Source organism: Oreochromis aureus, unplaced genomic scaffold, assembly GCF_013358895.1.
Source record: "Oreochromis aureus strain Israel breed Guangdong unplaced genomic scaffold, ZZ_aureus HiC_scaffold_368, whole genome shotgun sequence".
Lineage (NCBI taxonomy): Eukaryota > Metazoa > Chordata > Actinopteri > Cichliformes > Cichlidae > Oreochromis > Oreochromis aureus.
Window position 1 is genome coordinate 174,402 of NW_024108916.1, and position 18,860 is coordinate 193,261.

Genomic DNA, 18,860 nt, shown 5'->3' on the forward strand with positions numbered 1-18,860 from the left:
CACTGGCCAAGTGTGTGGTGTGTAGTTGTCCTCAGCCAGCGGCACAGGCCGTGGTGTGGTGCAGGTTGCCTCAGCCGCAACTCAGGACGTGGTGTGGTCTAGGTGGCCTCAACCAGAGCCACAATCCCTGGTGTGGTGTGGTGTGCCTCAGCCAGCAGCACAGGTCCACAGCCAGAATCACAGGTCCTGGAGTAATTTAGATGACCTATGTAGCAGCCAGAAGGACCGGTGTGGTGCGGATGGCCTCAGCCATCAGCACAGGCCCTGGTGTGGTGCAGATGGAACCAGCCAGAAGCACAGACCCTGGTGTGGTGTGTAGATTGCCTCAGCCAGAGCCACAAACCCTGGTGTGGTGTGGTTGGTCTCGGCAGAGAGCACAGGTCCTCTTGTGATGTGGATGGCCTCAGCCAGCAGCACAGGCCCTGGTGTGATGAATATGGCCTCAGACAGTAGCAGAGGGCCCTGTGTGATGAATATGGCCTCAGCAGTAGTGTGGTGTGTGTGGGGCCCAGCACAGGCCGCAGGTGTGGTGCAGCCTCAGCCAGAGCCACTGGCCAAGTGTGTGTGGTGTAGTTGTCCTCAGCCAGCGGCACAGGCCTGGTGTGTGTGGTGTGGTGGGCCTCAGCCAGCAGCACAGGCCCTGGTGTGTGTGGCAGGTGGCCTCAGCCAGCACAGGACCTGGTGTGTTTGTAAGGTGGCCAGCCAGGCAGAGTGTGGCCAGCAGTGTGGTGTGGTTGGCCTCAGCCAGCAGCACAGGCCCTGGTGTGTGTCAGCAGGCCACTGGCCAAGTGTGTGGTGTAGCTGCTCAGCAGCACAGGCCCTGGTGTGTGTTGCCTCAGCTGCCTCAGGCCCCAGTGGTGTCGATGGCCACCCAGAGCCACAGGCCTGGTGTGTGTGTTTTGGCCTCAGCCTGCACCACAGGCCCTGGTGTAATTTAGATGACCTATGTTAGCAGCATATGCCCCGTTGTGTTGTGGATGGCCTCACCCGGCAGCACAAGACATTGCTGAAAAGCGCCAAAAGAATGTCGTTAATGTGCCCTCATTAATGAGCAGCTGCTTTGGGTTTTTTCAACACCCTCCTTCTCTGGATCAAAAGCAGTTCAATGACATGAAAAGGTAAAGCTTACAGCACCTGGTATTCCCAGGCAGTCTACCATCCGAGTACTAACCAAGCCCAACCCTGCTTAGCTTCCGAGATCAGACGAGATCGGGCGTGCTCAGGGTGGTATGGCCGTAAGCTGCTGGCCACAGCACAAAGTGTCAATTTATGGAATCAAGTGGTGAGGTGGGCAGTACTTGAAGTTACGCCGAACAACCCTCCAATTTAACTATAGTGTTAACGGTAACGGCATGCTTGCCTAATACCCTAACCCAAGGACTCAATTTATATTTAACCAGCAGCACAGGCCCTGGTGTAGTGTACATTGCCTCAGCCAGCAGCCCAGGCCCTGTTGGGAAATAGATGGCCTCAACCAGAGCCACAATACCTTGTGTGGTGTAGTTGGCCTCAGCCAGAGCCACTGGCCAAGTGTGTGGTGTAGTTGTCCTCAGCCAGCGGCACAGGCCGTGGTGTGGTGCAGGTTGCCTCAGCCGCAACTCAGGACGTGGTGTGTCTCTCTAGGTGGCCTCAACCAGAGCCACAATCCCTGGTGTGGTGTAGTGTGCCTCAGCCAGCAGCACAGGTCCACAGCCAGAATCACAGGTCCTGGAGTAATTTAGATGACCTATGTAGCAGCCAGAAGGACCGGTGTGGTGCGGATGGCCTCAGCCATCAGCACAGGCCCTGGTGTGGTGCAGATGGAACCAGCCAGAAGCACAGACCCTGGTGTGGTGTAGATTGCCTCAGCCAGAGCCACAAACCCTGGTGTGGTGTAGTTGGTCTCGGCAAGGAGCACAGGTCCTCTTGTGATGTGGATGGCCTCAGCCAGCAGCACAGGCCCTGGTGTGATGAATATGGCCTCAGACAGTAGCAGAGGCCAAGTGTGTGGTGTAGTTGGCCTCAGCCAGAGCCACTGGCCAAGTGTGTGGTGTAGTTGTCCTCAGCCAGCGGCACAGGCCGTGGTGTGGTGTAGGTGGCCTCAGCCAGAAGCACAGGACCTGGTGTTTTGTAAGGTGGCCTCAGGCAGAGCCACTGGCCAGCCAGTGTGTGGCCAGCAGCACAGGCCCTGGGTGTGGTGCCTCAGCCTGCAGCGCAGCGCAGGCCCTGCCCGTGTGTGTGTGTGTCGATGGCCTCACCCAGAGCCACAGGCCCTGGTGTGGTGTATTTGGCCTCAGCCTGCACCACAGGCCCTGGTGTAATTTAGATGACCTATGTTAGCAGCATATGCCCCGTTGTGTTGTGGATGGCCTCACCCGGCAGCACAAGACATTGCTGAAAAGCGCCAAAAGGAATGTCGTTAATGTGCCCTCATTAATGAGCAGCTGCTTTGGGTTTTTCAACACCCTCCTTCTCTGGATCAAAAGCAGTTCAATGACATGAAAAGGTAAAGCTTACAGCACCTGGTATTCCCAGGCAGTCTACCATCCGAGTACTAACCAAGCCCAACCCTGCTTAGCTTCCGAGATCAGACGAGATCGGGCGTGCTCAGGGTGGTATGGCCGTAAGCTGCTGGCCCCACCACAAAGTGTCAATTTATGGAATCAAGTGGTGAGGTGGGCAGTACTTGAAGTTACGCGAACAACCCTCCAATTTAACTATAGTGTTAAAGGTAACGGCATGCTTGCCTAATACCCTAACCCAAGGACTCAATTTATATTTAACCAGCAGCACAGGCCCTGGTGTAGTGTACATTGCCTCAGCCAGCAGCCCAGGCCCTGTTGGGAAATAGATGGCCTCAACCAGAGCCACAATACCTTGTGTGGTGTAGTTGGCCTCAGCCAGAGCCACTGGCCAAGTGTGTGGTGTGTGTTGTCCTCAGCCAGCGGCACAGGCCGTGGTGTGGTGCAGGTTGCCTCAGCCGCAACTCAGGACGTGGTGTGGTCTAGGTGGCCTCAACCAGAGCCACAATCCCTGGTGTGGTGTAGTGTGCCTCAGCCAGCAGCACAGGTCCACAGCCAGAATCACAGGTCCTGGAGTAATTTAGATGACCTATGTAGCAGCCAGAAGGACCGGTGTGTGCGGATGGCCTCAGCCATCAGCACAGGCCCTGGTGTGGTGCAGATGGAACCAGCCAGAAGCACAGACCCTGGTGTGGTGTAGATTGCCTCAGCCAGAGCCACAAACCCTGGTGTGGTGTGTAGTTGGTCTCGGCAAGGAGCACAGGTCCTCTTGTGATGTGGATGGCCTCAGCCAGCAGCACAGGCCCTGGTGTGATGAATATGGCCTCAGACAGTAGCAGAGGCCAAGTGTGTGGTGTAGTTGGCCTCAGCCAGAGCCACTGGCCAAGTGTGTGGTGTAGTTGTCCTCAGCCAGCGGCACAGGCCGTGGTGTGGTGCAGGTTGCTTCAGCCGCAACTCAGGACGTGGTGTCGTCTATGTGGCCTCAACCAGAGCCACAATCCCTGGTGTGGTGTAGTGTGCCTCAGCCAGCAGCACAGGTCCACAGCCAGAATCACAGGTCCTGGAGTAATTTAGATGACCTATGTAGCAGCCAGAAGGACCGGTGTGGTGCGGATGGCCTCAGCCATCAGCACAGGCCCTGGTGTGGTGCAGATGGAACCAGCCAGAAGCACAGACCCTGGTGTGGTGTAGATTGCCTCAGCCAGAGTCACAAACCCTGGTGTGGTGTAGTTGGTCTCGCCAAGGAGCACAGGTCCTCTTGTGATGTGGATGGCCTCAGCCAGCAGCACAGGCCCTGGTGTGATGAATATGGCCTCAGACAGTAGCAGCAGGCCCTGGTGTGGTGTGGTGGCCTCAGCCAGAAGCACAGGACCTGGTGTGTGTGTAGGTGGCCTCAGGCAGAGCCACTGGCCAAGTGTGTGGTGTAGTTGGCCTCAGCCAGCAGCACAGGCCCTGGTGTGGTGTAGGTGGCCTCAGCCAGAAGCACAGGACCTGGTGTTTTGTAAGGTGGCCTCAGGCAGAGCCACTGGCCAAGTGTGTGGTGTAGTTGGCCTCAGCCAGCAGCACAGGCCCTGGTGTGGTGCAGGTTGCCTCAGCTGCAACGCAGCAGGCCCTGTGTGGTGTCGATGGCCTCACCCAGAGCCACAGGCCCTGGTGTGGTGTATTTGGCCTCAGCCTGCACCACAGGCCCTGGTGTAATTTAGATGACCTATGTTAGCAGCATATGCCCCGTTGTGTTGTGGATGGCCTCACCCGGCAGCACAAGACATTGCTGAAAAGCGCCAAAAGGAATGTCGTTAATGTGCCCTCATTAATGAGCAGCTGCTTTGGGTTTTTCAACACCCTCCTTCTCTGGATCAAAAGCAGTTCAATGACATGAAAAGGTAAAGCTTACAGCACCTGGTATTCCCAGGCAGTCTACCATCCGAGTACTAACCAAGCCCAACCCTGCTTAGCTTCCGAGATCAGACGAGATCGGGCGTGCTCAGGGTGGTATGGCCGTAAGCTGCTGGCCCCACCACAAAGTGTCAATTTATGGAATCAAGTGGTGAGGTGGGCAGTACTTGAAGTTACGCGAACAACCCTCCAATTTAACTATAGTGTTAAAGGTAACGGCATGCTTGCCTAATACCCTAACCCAAGGACTCAATTTATATTTAACCAGCAGCACAGGCCCTGGTGTAGTGTACATTGCCTCAGCCAGCAGCCCAGGCCCTGTTGGGAAATAGATGGCCTCAACCAGAGCCACAATACCTTGTGTGGTGTAGTTGGCCTCAGCCAGAGCCACTGGCCAAGTGTGTGGTGTAGTTGTCCTCAGCCAGCGGCACAGGCCGTGGTGTGGTGCAGGTTGCCTCAGCCGCAACTCAGGACGTGGTGTGGTCTAGGTGGCCTCAACCAGAGCCACAATCCCTGGTGTGGTGTAGTGTGCCTCAGCCAGCAGCACAGGTCCACAGCCAGAATCACAGGTCCTGGAGTAATTTAGATGACCTATGTAGCAGCCAGAAGGACCGGTGTGGTGCGGATGGCCTCAGCCATCAGCACAGGCCCTGGTGTGGTGCAGATGGAACCAGCCAGAAGCACAGACCCTGGTGTGGTGTAGATTGCCTCAGCCAGAGCCACAAACCCTGGTGTGGTGTAGTTGGTCTCGGCAAGGAGCACAGGTCCTCTTGTGATGTGGATGGCCTCAGCCAGCAGCACAGGCCCTGGTGTGATGAATATGGCCTCAGACAGTAGCAGAGGCCAAGTGTGTGTGTGTAGTTGGCCTCAGCCAGAGCCACTGGCCAAGTGTGTGGTGTAGTTGTCCTCAGCCAGCGGCACAGGCCGTGGTGTGGTGCAGGTTGCCTCAGCCGCAACTCAGGACGTGGTGTCGTCTATGTGGCCTCAACCAGAGCCACAATCCCTGGTGTGGTGTGTGTGTGCCTCAGCCAGCAGCACAGGTCCACAGCCAGAATCACAGGTCCTGGAGTAATTTAGATGACCTATGTAGCAGCCAGAAGGACCGGTGTGGTGCGGATGGCCTCAGCCATCAGCACAGGCCCTGGTGTGGTGCAGATGGAACCAGCCAGAAGCACAGACCCTGGTGTGGTGTGGATTGCCTCAGCCAGAGTCACACAAACCCTGGTGTGGTGTAGTTGGTCTCGCCAAGGAGCACAGGTCCTCTTGTGATGTGGATGGCCTCAGCCAGCAGCACAGGCCCTGGTGTGATGAATATGGCCTCAGACAGTAGCACAGGCCCTGGTGTGGTGTAGGTGGCCTCAGCCAGAAGCACAGGACCTGGTGTGGTGTGGGTGGCCTCAGGCAGAGCCACTGGCCAAGTGTGTGTGTAGTTGGCCTCAGCCAGCAGCACAGGCCCTGGTGTGGTGTAGGTGGCCTCAGCCAGAAGCACAGGACCTGGTGTTTTGTAAGGTGGCCTCAGGCAGAGCCACTGGCCAAGTGTGTGGTGTGGTTGGCCTCAGCCAGCAGCACAGGCCCTGGTGTGGTGCAGGTTGCCTCAGCTGCAACGCAGGCCCCGTGTGGTGTCGATGGCCTCACCCAGAGCCACAGGCCCTGGTGTGGTGTGTTTGGCCTCAGCCTGCACCACAGGCCCTGGTGTAATTTAGATGACCTATGTTAGCAGATATGCCCGTTGTGTTGTGGATGGCCTCACCCGGCAGCACAAGACATTGCTGAAAAGCGCCAAAAGGAATGTCGTTAATGTGCCCTCATTAATGAGCAGCTGCTTTGGGTTTTCAACACCCTCCTTCTCTGGATCAAAAGCAGTTCAATGACATGAAAAGGTAAAGCTTACAGCACCTGGTATTCCCAGGCAGTCTACCATCCGAGTACTAACCAAGCCCAACCCTGCTTAGCTTCCGAGATCAGATGAGATCGGGCGTGCTCAGGGTGGTATGGCCGTAAGCTGCTGGCCACAGCACAAAGTGTCAATTTATGGAATCAAGTGGTGAGGTGGGCAGTACTTGAAGTTACGCGAACAACCCTCCAATTTAACTATAGTGTTAACGGTAACGGCATGCTTGCCTAATACCCCAACCCAAGGACTCAATTTATATTTAACCAGCAGCACAGGCCCTGGTGTAGTGTGCATTGCCTCAGCCAGCAGCCCAGGCCCTGTTGGGAAATAGATGGCCTCAACCAGAGCCACAATACCTTGTGTGGTGTAGTTGGCCTCAGCCAGAGCCACTGGCCAAGTGTGTGGTGTAGTTGTCCTCAGCCAGCGGCACAGGCCGTGGTGTGGTGCAGGTTGCCTCAGCCGCAACTCAGGACGTGGTGTGGTCTGGGTGGCCTCAACCAGAGCCACAATCCCTGGTGTGGTGTAGTGTGCCTCAGCCAGCAGCACAGGTCCACAGCCAGAATCACAGGTCCTGGAGTAATTTAGATGACCTATGTAGCAGCCAGAAGGACCGGTGGTGGTGCGGATGGCCTCAGCCATCAGCACAGGCCCTGGTGTGGTGCAGATGGAACCAGCCAGAAGCACAGACCCTGGTGTGGTGTGGGTTGCCTCAGCCAGAGCCACAAACCCTGGTGTGGTGTAGTTGGTCTCGGCAAGGAGCACAGGTCCTCTTGTGATGTGGATGGCCTCAGCCAGCAGCAGCACAGGCAAGTGGTGTGGTGTGAATATGGCCTCAGCCAGAGCACTGGCCTGGTGTGATGAATATGGCCTCAGACAGTAGCACAGGCCAAGTGGTGTGGTGTGTGGTGGCCTCAGCCAGAAGCACAGGCCCTGGTGTGGTGGCCTCAGCCAGAGCCACAGGCCTGGTGTGGTGTGAGTGGCCTCAGGCAGCAGCACTGGCCAAGTGTGGTGTGTGGTGTGTGTGTTGGCCTCAGCCAGCAGCACAGGCCCTGGTGTGGTGCAGGTTGCCTCAGCTGCAGCAGGCAGGCCCCGGTGTGGTGTCGATGGCCTCACCCAGAGCCACAGGCCCTGGTGTGGTGTATTTGGCCTCAGCCTGCACCACAGGCCCTGGTGTAATTTAGATGACCTATGTTAGCAGCATATGCCCGTTGTGTTGTGGATGGCCTCACCCGGCAGCACAAGACATTGCTGAAAAGCGCCAAAAGGAATGTCGTTAATGTGCCCTCATTAATGAGCAGCTGCTTTGGGTTTTCAACACCCTCCTTCTCTGGATCAAAAGCAGTTCAATGACATGAAAAGGTAAAGCTTACAGCACCTGGTATTCCCAGGCAGTCTACCATCCGAGTACTAACCAAGCCCAACCCTGCTTAGCTTCCGAGATCAGACGAGATCGGGCGTGCTCAGGGTGGTATGGCCGTAAGCTGCTGGCCACAGCACAAAGTGTCAATTTATGGAATCAAGTGGTGAGGTGGGCAGTACTTGAAGTTACGCCGAACAACCCTCCAATTTAACTATAGTGTTAACGGTAACGGCATGCTTGCCTAATACCCCAACCCAAGGACTCAATTTATATTTAACCAGCAGCACAGGCCCTGGTGTAGTGTACATTGCCTCAGCCAGCAGCCCAGGCCCTGTTGGGAAATAGATGGCCTCAACCAGAGCCACAATACCTTGTGTGGTGTAGTTGGCCTCAGCCAGAGCCACTGGCCAAGTGTGTGGTGTGGTTGTCCTCAGCCAGCGGCACAGGCCGTGGTGTGGTGCAGGTTGCCTCAGCCGCAACTCAGGGCGTGGTGTGGTCTAGGTGGCCTCAACCAGAGCCACAATCCCTGGTGTGGTGTAGTGTGCCTCAGCCAGCAGCACAGGTCCACAGCCAGAATCACAGGTCCTGGAGTAATTTAGATGACCTATGTAGCAGCCAGAAGGACCGGTGTGTGTGCGGATGGCCTCAGCCATCAGCACAGGCCCTGGTGTGGTGCAGATGGAACCAGCCAGAAGCACAGACCCTGGTGTGGTGTGGTGCCTCAGCCAGAGCCACAAACCCTGGTGTGGTGTAGTTGGTCTCGGCAAGGAGCACAGGTCCTCTTGTGATGTGGATGGCCTCAGCCAGCAGCACAGGCCCTGGTGTGATGAATATGGCCTCAGACAGTAGCAGAGGCCAAGTGTGTGGTGTGTTGGCCTCAGCCAGAGCCACTGGCCAGTGCCAGTGTGGCCCGTGTGTGGGTGTGGGTTCAGCCAGGACCACAGGCCACAATCCCTGGTGTGGTGTGGTGCCTCAGCCTCAGCCAGCAGCACAGCAGAATCAGGTGGTGTAATGTAGATGACCTCAGCCAGTGGCCTCAGCCAGCCAGGCCACAGGCCCTGGTGGTGTGTGCCAGCAGCAGCAGGCAGCCAGAAGCACAGGCCCTGGTGTGGTGTGTGGCTGGCCTGAGGTGGTGTGGTGCGGGGCCTCAGCCAGCAGCACAGGCCCTGTGTGTGTAGCCAGCAGCACAAACCCTGCTCACACAGGCCCTGGTGTGGATGTCAGCCAGCAGCACAGTGTGTGATGTGGCCTCAGCCAGTGCACAGGCCCTGGTGTGGTGTAGTGGCCTCAGCCAGCACAGGACAAGGTGTGTGTGTGGTGGCCTCAGGCCAGCAGCCACTGGCCAAGTGTGTGGTGTCAGGCCTCAGCAGCACAGGCCCTGGTGTGGTGTAGGTGGCCTCAGCCAGAAGCACAGGACCTGGTGTTTTTTGTAAGGTGGCCTCAGGCAGAGCACTGGGCCAAGTGTGTGGTGTGGTTGGCCTCAGCCAGCAGCACAGGCCCTGGTGTGGTGCAGGTTGCCTCAGCTGCAACGCAGGCCCCGGTGTGGTGTCGATGGCCTCACCCAGAGCCACAGGCCCTGGTGTGGTGTGTTTGGCCTCAGCCTGCACCACAGGCCCTGGTGTAATTTAGATGACCTATGTTAGCAGCATATGCCCGTTGTGTTGTGGATGGCCTCACCCGGCAGCACAAGACACATTGCTGAAAAGCGCCAAAAGGAATGTCGTTAATGTGCCCTCATTAATGAGCAGCTGCTTTGGGTTTTCAACACCCTCCTTCTCTGGATCAAAAGCAGTTCAATGACATGAAAAGGTAAAGCTTACAGCACCTGGTATTCCCAGGCAGTCTACCATCCGGTACTAACCAAGCCCAACCCTGCTTAGCTTCCGAGATCAGACGAGATCGGGCGTGCTCAGGGTGGTATGGCCGTAAGCTGCTGGCCACAGCACAAAGTGTCAATTTATGGAATCAAGTGGTGAGGTGGGCAGTACTTGAAGTTACGCGAACAACCCTCCAATTTAACTATAGTGTTAAAGGTAACGGCATGCTTGCCTAATACCCCAACCCAAGGACTCAATTTATATTTAACCAGCAGCACAGGCCCTGGTGTGTGTACATTGCCTCAGCCAGCAGCCCAGGCCCTGTTGGGAAATAGATGGCCTCAACCAGAGCCACAATACCTTGTGTGGTGTAGTTGGCCTCAGCCAGAGCCACTGGCCAAGTGTGTGGTGTGGTTGTCCTCAGCCAGCGGCACAGGCCGTGGTGTGGTGCAGGTTGCCTCAGCCGCAACTCAGGACGTGGTGTGGTCTAGGTGGCCTCAACCAGAGCCACAATCCCTGGTGTGGTGTGTGTGTGCCTCAGCCAGCAGCACAGGTCCACAGCCAGAATCACAGGTCCTGGAGTAATTTAGATGACCTATGTAGCAGCCAGAAGGACCGGTGTGGTGCGGATGGCCTCAGCCATCAGCACAGGCCCTGGTGTGGTGCAGATGGAACCAGCCAGAAGCACAGACCCTGGTGTGGTGTGGATTGCCTCAGCCAGAGCCACAAACCCTGGTGTGGTGTGGTTGGTCTCGGCAAGGAGCACAGGTCCTCTTGTGATGTGGATGGCCTCAGCCAGCAGCACAGGCCCTGGTGTGATGAATATGGCCTCAGACAGTAGCACAGGCCCTGGTGTGTGTGGTGGTGGCCTCAGCCAGAGCCAGAGCACAGGACCTGGTGTGTGTGTGGGTGGCCTCAGGCAGAGCCACTGGCCAGCCAGACAGTGTGTGGTGTGTAGTTGGCCTCAGCCAGCAGCACAGGCCCTGGTGTGGTGTGGTGGCCTCAGGTTGCCAGGCAGAGCCACTGGCCAAGTGTGTGGTGTAGGTTGGCCTCAGCCAGCAGGCCAGGCCCTGGTGTGGTGCAGGTTGCCTCAGCCAGAGCCACAGGCCCTGGTGTGGTGTCGATGGCCTCAGCCAGCACCAGGCCCTGGTGTGGTGTGTGTTTGGCCTCAGCCTGCACCACAGGCCCTGGTGTGTTTAGATGACCTATGTTAGCAGCATATGCCCGTTGTGTTGTGGATGGCCTCACCCGGCAGCACAAGACATTGCTGAAAAGCGCCAAAAGGAATGTCGTTAATGTGCCCTCATTAATGAGCAGCTGCTTTGGGTTTTCAACACCCTCCTTCTCTGGATCAAAAGCAGTTCAATGACATGAAAAGGTAAAGCTTACAGCACCTGGTATTCCCAGGCAGTCTACCATCCGAGTACTAACCAAGCCCAACCCTGCTTAGCTTCCGAGATCAGACGAGATCGGGCGTGCTCAGGGTGGTATGGCCGTAAGCTGCTGGCCACAGCACAAAGTGTCAATTTATGGAATCAAGTGGTGAGGTGGGCAGTACTTGAAGTTACTGCGAACAACCCTCCAATTTAACTATAGTGTTAAAGGTAACGGCATGCTTGCCTAATACCCCAAACCAAGGACTCAATTTATATTTAACCAGCAGCACAGGCCCTGGTGTGGTGTACATTGCCTCAGCCAGCAGCCCAGGCCCTGTTGGGAAATAGATGGCCTCAACCAGAGCCACAATACCTTGTGTGGTGTAGTTGGCCTCAGCCAGAGCCACTGGCCAAGTGTGTGGTGTGGTTGTCCTCAGCCAGCGGCACAGGCCGTGGTGTGGTGCAGGTTGCCTCAGCCGCAACTCAGGGCGTGGTGTGGTCTGGGTGGCCTCAACCAGAGCCACAATCCCTGGTGTGGTGTGGTGTGCCTCAGCCAGCAGCACAGGTCCACAGCCAGAATCACAGGTCCTGGAGTAATTTAGATGACCTATGTAGCAGCCAGAAGGACCGGTGTGTGTGCGGATGGCCTCAGCCATCAGCACAGGCCCTGGTGTGGTGCAGATGGAACCAGCCAGAAGCACAGACCCTGGTGTGGTGTGGATTGCCTCAGCCAGAGCCACAAACCCTGGTGTGGTGTAGTTGGTCTCGGCAAGGAGCACAGGTCCTCTTGTGATGTGGATGGCCTCAGCCAGCAGCACAGGCCCTGGTGTGATGAATATGGCCTCAGACAGTAGCAGAGGCCCTGGTGTGTGTGTGTTGGCCTCAGCCAGAGCCAGGCCAAGTGTGTGTGTGGTTGTCCTCAGCCAGCCAGCGGCACAGGCCGTGGTGTGGTGCAGGTTGCCTCAGCCGCAACTCAGGACGTGGTGTGCCTCAGCCTAGCCTCACCAGAGCCACAATCCCTGGTGTGGTGTGGTGTGCCTCAGCCAGCAGCACAGGTCCACAGCCAGCCACAGGTCCTGGTGTAATTTAGATGACCTGGTGCCAGCAGCAGGCCCCTGGTGTGGTGCGGATGGCCTCAGCCAGCAGCAGCACAGGCCCTGTGTGGTGTGGTGGGTGGCCTCAGCCAGAAGCACAGGACCTGGTGTGGTGTAAGGTGGCCTCAGGCAGAGCCACAGGCCCAAGTGTGTGTGTGGTGTGTGTGTGTGGCCTCAGCCAGCAGCACAGGACCCTGGTGTGGTGTGGGTGGCCTCAGCCAGAAGCACAGGACCTGGCCTCAGCCAGAGCCACTGGCCAAGTGTGTGTGTGTGGTTGGCCTCAGCCAGCAGCACAGGCAGGTTGCCTCAGCTGCAACACAGGCCCCGTGTGGTGTCGATGGCCTCACCCAGAGCCACAGGCCCTGGTGTGGTGTGTTTGGCCTCAGCCTGCACCACAGGCCCTGGTGTAATTTAGATGACCTATGTTAGCAGCATATGCCCGTTGTGTTGTGGATGGCCTCACCCGGCAGCACAAGACATTGCTGAAAAGCGCCAAAAGGAATGTCGTTAATGTGCCCTCATTAATGAGCAGCTGCTTTGGGTTTTCAACACCCTCCTTCTCTGGATCAAAAGCAGTTCAATGACATGAAAAGGTAAAGCTTACAGCACCTGGTATTCCCAGGCAGTCTACCATCCGAGTACTAACCAAGCCCAACCCTGCTTAGCTTCCGAGATCAGACGAGATCGGGCGTGCTCAGGGTGGTATGGCCGTAAGCTGCTGGCCACAGCACAAAGTGTCAATTTATGGAATCAAGTGGTGAGGTGGGCAGTACTTGAAGTTACGCGAACAACCCTCCAATTTAACTATAGTGTTAACGGTAACGGCATGCTTGCCTAATACCCTAACCCAAGGACTCAATTTATATTTAACCAGCAGCACAGGCCCTGGTGTAGTGTACATTGCCTCAGCCAGCAGCCCAGGCCCTGTTGGGAAATAGATGGCCTCAACCAGAGCCACAATACCTTGTGTGGTGTAGTTGGCCTCAGCCAGAGCCACTGGCCAAGTGTGTGGTGTAGTTGTCCTCAGCCAGCGGCACAGGCCGTGGTGTGGTGCAGGTTGCCTCAGCCGCAACTCAGGACGTGGTGTGGTCTAGGTGGCCTCAACCAGAGCCACAATCCCTGGTGTGGTGTAGTGTGCCTCAGCCAGCAGCACAGGTCCACAGCCAGAATCACAGGTCCTGGAGTAATTTAGATGACCTATGTAGCAGCCAGAAGGACCGGTGTGGTGCGGATGGCCTCAGCCATCAGCACAGGCCCTGGTGTGGTGCAGATGGAACCAGCCAGAAGCACAGACCCTGGTGTGGTGTGGATTGCCTCAGCCAGAGCCACAAACCCTGGTGTGGTGTAGTTGGTCTCGGCAAGGAGCACAGGTCCTCTTGTGATGTGGATGGCCTCAGCCAGCAGCACAGGCCCTGGTGTGATGAATATGGCCTCAGACAGTAGCAGAGGCCAAGTGTGTGTGTAGTTGGCCTCAGCCAGAGCCACTGGCCAAGTGTGTGGTGTGTTGTCCTCAGCCAGCGGCACAGGCCGTGGTGGTGTGGTTGCTTCAGCAGGGCGTGGTGTGGTGTGTGGCCTCAGCCAGAGCCACAATCCCTGGTGTGGTGTAGTGTGCCTCAGCCAGCAGCAGGTCCACAGCCAGAATCACAGGTCCTGGTGTGTGTGACCTGTGTAGCCAGAAGGACCGGTGTGCCCTCAGCCAGCAGCACAGGCCCTGGTGTGGTGTGGATGGCCTCAGCCAGAAGCACAGGACCTGGTGTGGTGTAAGGTGGCCTCAGGCAGAGCCACAGGCCAAGTGTGTGGTGTGGTGGCCTCAGCCAGCAGCACAGGCCCTGGTGTGGTGTGGTGGCCTCAGCCAGAAGCACAGGACCTGGTGTGTGTGTAAGGTGGCCTCAGGCAGAGCCACTGGCCAAGTGTGTGGTGTAGTTGGCCTCAGCCAGCAGCACAGGCCCTGGTGTGGTGCAGGTTGCCTCAGCTGCAACGCAGGCCCCCAAGGTGTGGTGTCGATGGCCTCACCCAGAGCCACAGGCCCTGGTGTGGTGTGTTGGCCTGGCCTCAGCCTGCACCACAGGCCCTGGTGTAATTTAGATGACCTATGTTAGCAGCATATGCCCCCGTTGTGTTGTGGATGGCCTCACCCGGCAGCACAAGACATTGCTGAAAAGCGCCAAAAGGAATGTCGTTTATGTGCCCTCATTAATGAGCAGCTGCTTTGGGTTTTCAACACCCTCCTTCTCTGGATCAAAAGCAGTTCAATGACATGAAAAGGTAAAGCTTACAGCACCTGGTATTCCCAGGCAGTCTACCATCCGAGTACTAACCAAGCCCAACCCTGCTTAGCTTCCGAGATCAGACGAGATCGGGCGTGCTCAGGGTGGTATGGCCGTAAGCTGCTGGCCACAGCACAAAGTGTCAATTTATGGAATCAAGTGGTGAGGTGGGCAGTACTTGAAGTTACGCGACAACCCTCCAATTTAACTATAGTGTTAAAGGTAACGGCATGCTTGCCTAATACCCTAACCCAAGGACTCAATTTATATTTAACCAGCAGCACAGGCCCTGGTGTGGTGTACATTGCCTCAGCCAGCAGCCCAGGCCCTGTTGGGAAATAGATGGCCTCAACCAGAGCCACAATACCTTGTGTGGTGTGGTTGGCCTCAGCCAGAGCCACTGGCCAAGTGTGTGTGGTGTAGTTGTCCTCAGCCAGCGGCACAGGCCGTGGTGTGGTGCAGGTTGCCTCAGCCGCAACTCAGGGCGTGGTGTGGTCTAGGTGGCCTCAACCAGAGCCACAATCCCTGGTGTGGTGTAGTGTGCCTCAGCCAGCAGCACAGGTCCACAGCCAGAATCACAGGTCCTGGAGTAATTTAGATGACCTATGTAGCAGCCAGAAGGACCGGTGTGGTGCGGATGGCCTCAGCCATCAGCACAGGCCCTGGTGTGGTGTGCAGATGGAACCAGCCAGAAGCACAGACCCTGGTGTGGTGTGGTAGTTGCCTCAGCCAGAGCCACAAACCCTGGTGTGGTGTGGTTGGTCTCGGCAAGGAGCACAGGTCCTCTTGTGATGTGGATGGCCTCAGCCAGCAGCACAGGCCCTGGTGTGATGAATATGGCCTCAGACAGTAGCAGAGGCCAAGTGGTGTGGGCCTCAGCCAGGCCTCAGCCAGAGCCAGCCAGTGTGTGGTGTGGTGGCCTCAGCCAGGGCCAGCCAGGGCCACACAGGCGTGGTGGTGCAGGTTGCCTCAGTGTGGTGTGGTTGCCTCAGCCAGCCCTGGTCAGCCAGGCCACAGTCAGTGTGGTGTAATTTAGCCAGAGCCACAATGGTGTGGTGTGGTGTGGCCTCAGCCAGCAGCACAGGCCACAGATGGAATCACAGGGCCCTGGTGTGGTGTGGATGACCTCAGCCAGCACAAACCCTGGTGTGGTGTGGTTGGTCTGACCAGGTCCTCTGTGTGTGTGGGATGGCCTCAGCCAGCAGCACAGGCCCTGGTGTGATGAATATGGCCTCAGACAGTAGCAGGCCCTGGTGTGGTGTGGTGGCCTCAGCCAGAAGCACAGGACCTGGTGTGGTGTAAGGTGGCCTCAGGCAGAGCCACTGGCCAAGTGTGTGTGTGGTTGGCCTCAGCCAGCAGCACAGGCCCTGGTGTGGTGTGGGTGGCCTCAGCCAGAAGCACAGGACCTGGTGTTTTGTAAGGTGGCCTCAGGCAGAGCCACTGGCCAAGTGTGTGGTGTAGTTGGCCTCAGCCAGCAGCACAGGCCCTGGTGTGGTGCAGGTTGCCTCAGCTGCAACAGGCCCCGGTGTGGTGTCGATGGCCTCACCCAGAGCCACAGGCCCTGGTGTGGTGTGTTGGCCTCAGCCTGCACCACAGGCCCTGGTGTAATTTAGATGACCTATGTTAGCAGCATATGCCCGTTGTGTTGTGGATGGCCTCACCCGGCAGCACAAGACATTGCTGAAAAGCGCCAAAAGAATGTCGTTAATGTGCCCTCATTAATGAGCAGCTGCTTTGGGTTTTCAACACCCTCCTTCTCTGGATCAAAAGCAGTTCAATGACATGAAAAGGTAAAGCTTACAGCACCTGGTATTCCCAGGCAGTCTACCATCCGAGTACTAACCAAGCCCAACCCTGCTTAGCTTCCGAGATCAGATGAGATCGGGCGTGCTCAGGGTGGTATGGCCGTAAGCTGCTGGCCACAGCACAAAGTGTCAATTTATGGAATCAAGTGGTGAGGTGGGCAGTACTTGAAGTTCTGCGAACAACCCTCCAATTTAACTATAGTGTTAAAGGTAACGGCATGCTTGCCTAATACCCTAACCCAAGGACTCAATTTATATTTAACCAGCAGCACAGGCCCTGGTGTGGTGTACATTGCCTCAGCCAGCAGCCCAGGCCCTGTTGGGAAATAGATGGCCTCAACCAGAGCCACAATACCTTGTGTGGTGTGGTTGGCCTCAGCCAGAGCCACTGGCCAAGTGTGTGTGTGTAGTTGTCCTCAGCCAGCGGCACAGGCCGTGGTGTGGTGCAGGTTGCCTCAGCCGCAACTCAGGGCGTGGTGTGGTCTAGGTGGCCTCAACCAGAGCCACAATCCCTGGTGTGGTGTAGTGTGCCTCAGCCAGCAGCACAGGTCCACAGCCAGAATCACAGGTCCTGGAGTAATTTAGATGACCTATGTAGCAGCCAGAAGGACCGGTGTGGTGCGGATGGCCTCAGCCATCAGCACAGGCCCTGGTGTGGTGCAGATGGAACCAGCCAGAAGCACAGACCCTGGTGTGGTGTGGATTGCCTCAGCCAGAGCCACAAACCCTGGTGTGGTGTAGTTGGTCTCGGCAAGGAGCACAGGTCCTCTTGTGATGTGGATGGCCTCAGCCAGCAGCACAGGCCCTGGTGTGATGAATATGGCCTCAGACAGTAGCAGTGCCAGAGTGTGTGTGGTGTGGTTGGCCTCAGCCAGGGCCAGGTGTGGTGTGTGTAGTTGGCCTCAGCCAGCAGCACAGGCCCTGGTGTGGTGTGGGTGGCCTCAGCCAGAGCCACAGGCCAAGTGGTGTGGTGTAGTTGGCCTCAGCCAGAGCCAGCCAGCCTCAGCCACAGGCCCTGGTGTGGTGCAGGTTGCCTCAGCTGCAGCACAGGCCCCAGTGTGGTGTCGATGGCCTCACCCAGAGCCACAGGCCCTGGCCACAGGCCCTGTGTGGTGTATTTGGCCTCAGCCTGCACCACAGGCCCTGGTGTAATTTAGATGACCTATGTTAGCAGCATATGCCCGTTGTGTTGTGGATGGCCTCACCCGGCAGCACAAGACATTGCTGAAAAGCGCCAAAAGGAATGTCGTTAATGTGCCCTCATTAATGAGCAGCTGCTTTGGGTTTTTCAACACCCTCCTTCTCTGGATAAAAAAGCAGTTCAATGACATGAAAAGGTAAAGCTTACAGCACCTGGTATTCCCAGGCAGTCTACCATCCGAGTACTAACCAAGCCCAACCCTGCTTAGCTTCCGAGATCAGGCGAGATCGGGCGTGCTCAGGGTGGTATGGCCGTAAGCTGCTGGCCACAGCACAAAGTGTCAATTTATGGAATCAAGTGGTGAGGTGGGCAGTACTTGAAGTTCTGAACAACAACCCTCCAATTTAACTATAGTGTTAACAGTAGCGGCATGCTTGCCTAATACCCCTAACCCAAGGACTCAATTTATATTTAACCAGCAGCACAGGCCCTGGTGTAGTGTACATTGCCTCAGCCAGCAGCCCAGGCCCTGTTGGGAAATAGATGGCCTCAACCAGAGCCACAATACCTTGTGTGGTGTAGTTGGCCTCAGCCAGAGCCACTGGCCAAGTGTGTGTGGTGTTGTCCTCAGCCAGCGGCACAGGCCGTGGTGTGGTGCAGGTTGCCTCAGCCGCAACTCAGGGCGTGGTGTGGTCTAGGTGGCCTCAACCAGAGCCACAATCCCTGGTGTGGTGTAGTGTGCCTCAGCCAGCAGCACAGGTCCACAGCCAGAATCACAGGTCCTGGAGTAATTTAGATGACCTATGTAGCAGCCAGAAGGACCGGTGTGGTGCGGATGGCCTCAGCCATCAGCACAGGCCCTGGTGTGGTGCAGATGGAACCAGCCAGAAGCACAGACCCTGGTGTGGTGTGGATGCCTCAGCCAGAGCCACAAACCCTGGTGTGGTGTAGTTGGTCTCGGCAAGGAGCACAGGTCCTCTTGTGATGTGGATGGCCTCAGCCAGCAGCACAGGCCCTGGTGTGATGAATATGGCCTCAGACAGTAGCAGAGGCCAAGTGTGTGTGTGTGTAGTTGGCCTCAGCCAGAGCCACTGGCCAAGTGTGGTGTGGTTGTCCTCAGCCAGCGGCACAGGCCCTGGTGTGGTGTGGTGCAGGTTGCTTCAGCCGCAACTCAGGGCGTGGTGTGGTGTATGTGGCCTCAGCCAGGCCACAATCCCTGGTGTGGTGTGTGTGCCTCAGCCAGCAGCCACAGGCCACAGGTGGTCCTGGTGTGGTGACCTGTGGCAGCCAGCCAGGACCTGGTGTGGTGTGGTGGCCTGGCCTCAGCAGGCCAGCACAGGCCCTGGTGTGGTGTGGGAGACCAGCCAGCCACAGGACCTGGTGGCCTCAGTGTAAGGTGGCCTCAGCAGAGCCACTGGCCAAGTGTGTGGTGTGGTTGGCCTCAGCCAGCAGCACAGGCCCTGGTGTGGTGTGGGTGGCCTCAGCCAGAAGCACAGGACCTGGTGTTTTGTGTAAGGTGGCCTCAGGCAGAGCCACTGGCCAAGTGTGTGGTGTGGTTGGCCTCAGCCAGCAGCACAGGCCCTGGTGTGGTGCAGGTTGCCTCAGCTGCAGCATGAGCCCCGGTGTGGTGTCGATGGCCTCACCCAGAGCCACAGGCCCTGGTGTGGTGTGTTTGGCCTCAGCCTGCACCACAGGCCCTGGTGTAATTT

The 18,860-nt window shown here is 57.1% G+C and overlaps 11 non-coding genes across 11 annotated transcripts; all 11 read right to left on the reverse strand.

Annotated features, from left to right (window-relative positions):
* Positions 1 to 1,122: 1,122 nt before the first annotated feature.
* On the reverse strand, positions 1,123 to 1,241 carry LOC120437008. Its single transcript, XR_005610746.1, has one exon. It is a non-coding gene; the product is annotated as a 5S ribosomal RNA (ribosomal RNA).
* A 1,248-nt stretch (positions 1,242 to 2,489) lies between these two features.
* LOC120437009 lies at positions 2,490 to 2,608 on the reverse strand. The gene has a single exon (XR_005610747.1). It is a non-coding gene; the product is annotated as a 5S ribosomal RNA (ribosomal RNA).
* Positions 2,609 to 4,388: 1,780 nt separating this feature from the next.
* Positions 4,389 to 4,507, reverse strand: LOC120437011. The gene has a single exon (XR_005610749.1). It is a non-coding gene; the product is annotated as a 5S ribosomal RNA (ribosomal RNA).
* A 1,774-nt stretch (positions 4,508 to 6,281) lies between these two features.
* On the reverse strand, positions 6,282 to 6,400 carry LOC120436998. Its single transcript, XR_005610736.1, has one exon. It is a non-coding gene; the product is annotated as a 5S ribosomal RNA (ribosomal RNA).
* A 1,254-nt stretch (positions 6,401 to 7,654) lies between these two features.
* LOC120437012 lies at positions 7,655 to 7,773 on the reverse strand. The gene has a single exon (XR_005610750.1). It is a non-coding gene; the product is annotated as a 5S ribosomal RNA (ribosomal RNA).
* A 1,691-nt stretch (positions 7,774 to 9,464) lies between these two features.
* Positions 9,465 to 9,582, reverse strand: LOC120436946. Its single transcript, XR_005610694.1, has one exon. It is a non-coding gene; the product is annotated as a 5S ribosomal RNA (ribosomal RNA).
* A 1,268-nt stretch (positions 9,583 to 10,850) lies between these two features.
* Positions 10,851 to 10,969, reverse strand: LOC120437013. Its single transcript, XR_005610752.1, has one exon. It is a non-coding gene; the product is annotated as a 5S ribosomal RNA (ribosomal RNA).
* Positions 10,970 to 12,535: 1,566 nt separating this feature from the next.
* Positions 12,536 to 12,654, reverse strand: LOC120437014. Its single transcript, XR_005610753.1, has one exon. It is a non-coding gene; the product is annotated as a 5S ribosomal RNA (ribosomal RNA).
* Positions 12,655 to 14,207: 1,553 nt separating this feature from the next.
* LOC120437015 lies at positions 14,208 to 14,326 on the reverse strand. Its single transcript, XR_005610754.1, has one exon. It is a non-coding gene; the product is annotated as a 5S ribosomal RNA (ribosomal RNA).
* A 1,673-nt stretch (positions 14,327 to 15,999) lies between these two features.
* Positions 16,000 to 16,118, reverse strand: LOC120437010. Its single transcript, XR_005610748.1, has one exon. It is a non-coding gene; the product is annotated as a 5S ribosomal RNA (ribosomal RNA).
* A 1,233-nt stretch (positions 16,119 to 17,351) lies between these two features.
* Positions 17,352 to 17,470, reverse strand: LOC120436942. The gene has a single exon (XR_005610690.1). It is a non-coding gene; the product is annotated as a 5S ribosomal RNA (ribosomal RNA).
* Between the last annotated feature and the right edge of the window lie 1,390 nt (positions 17,471 to 18,860).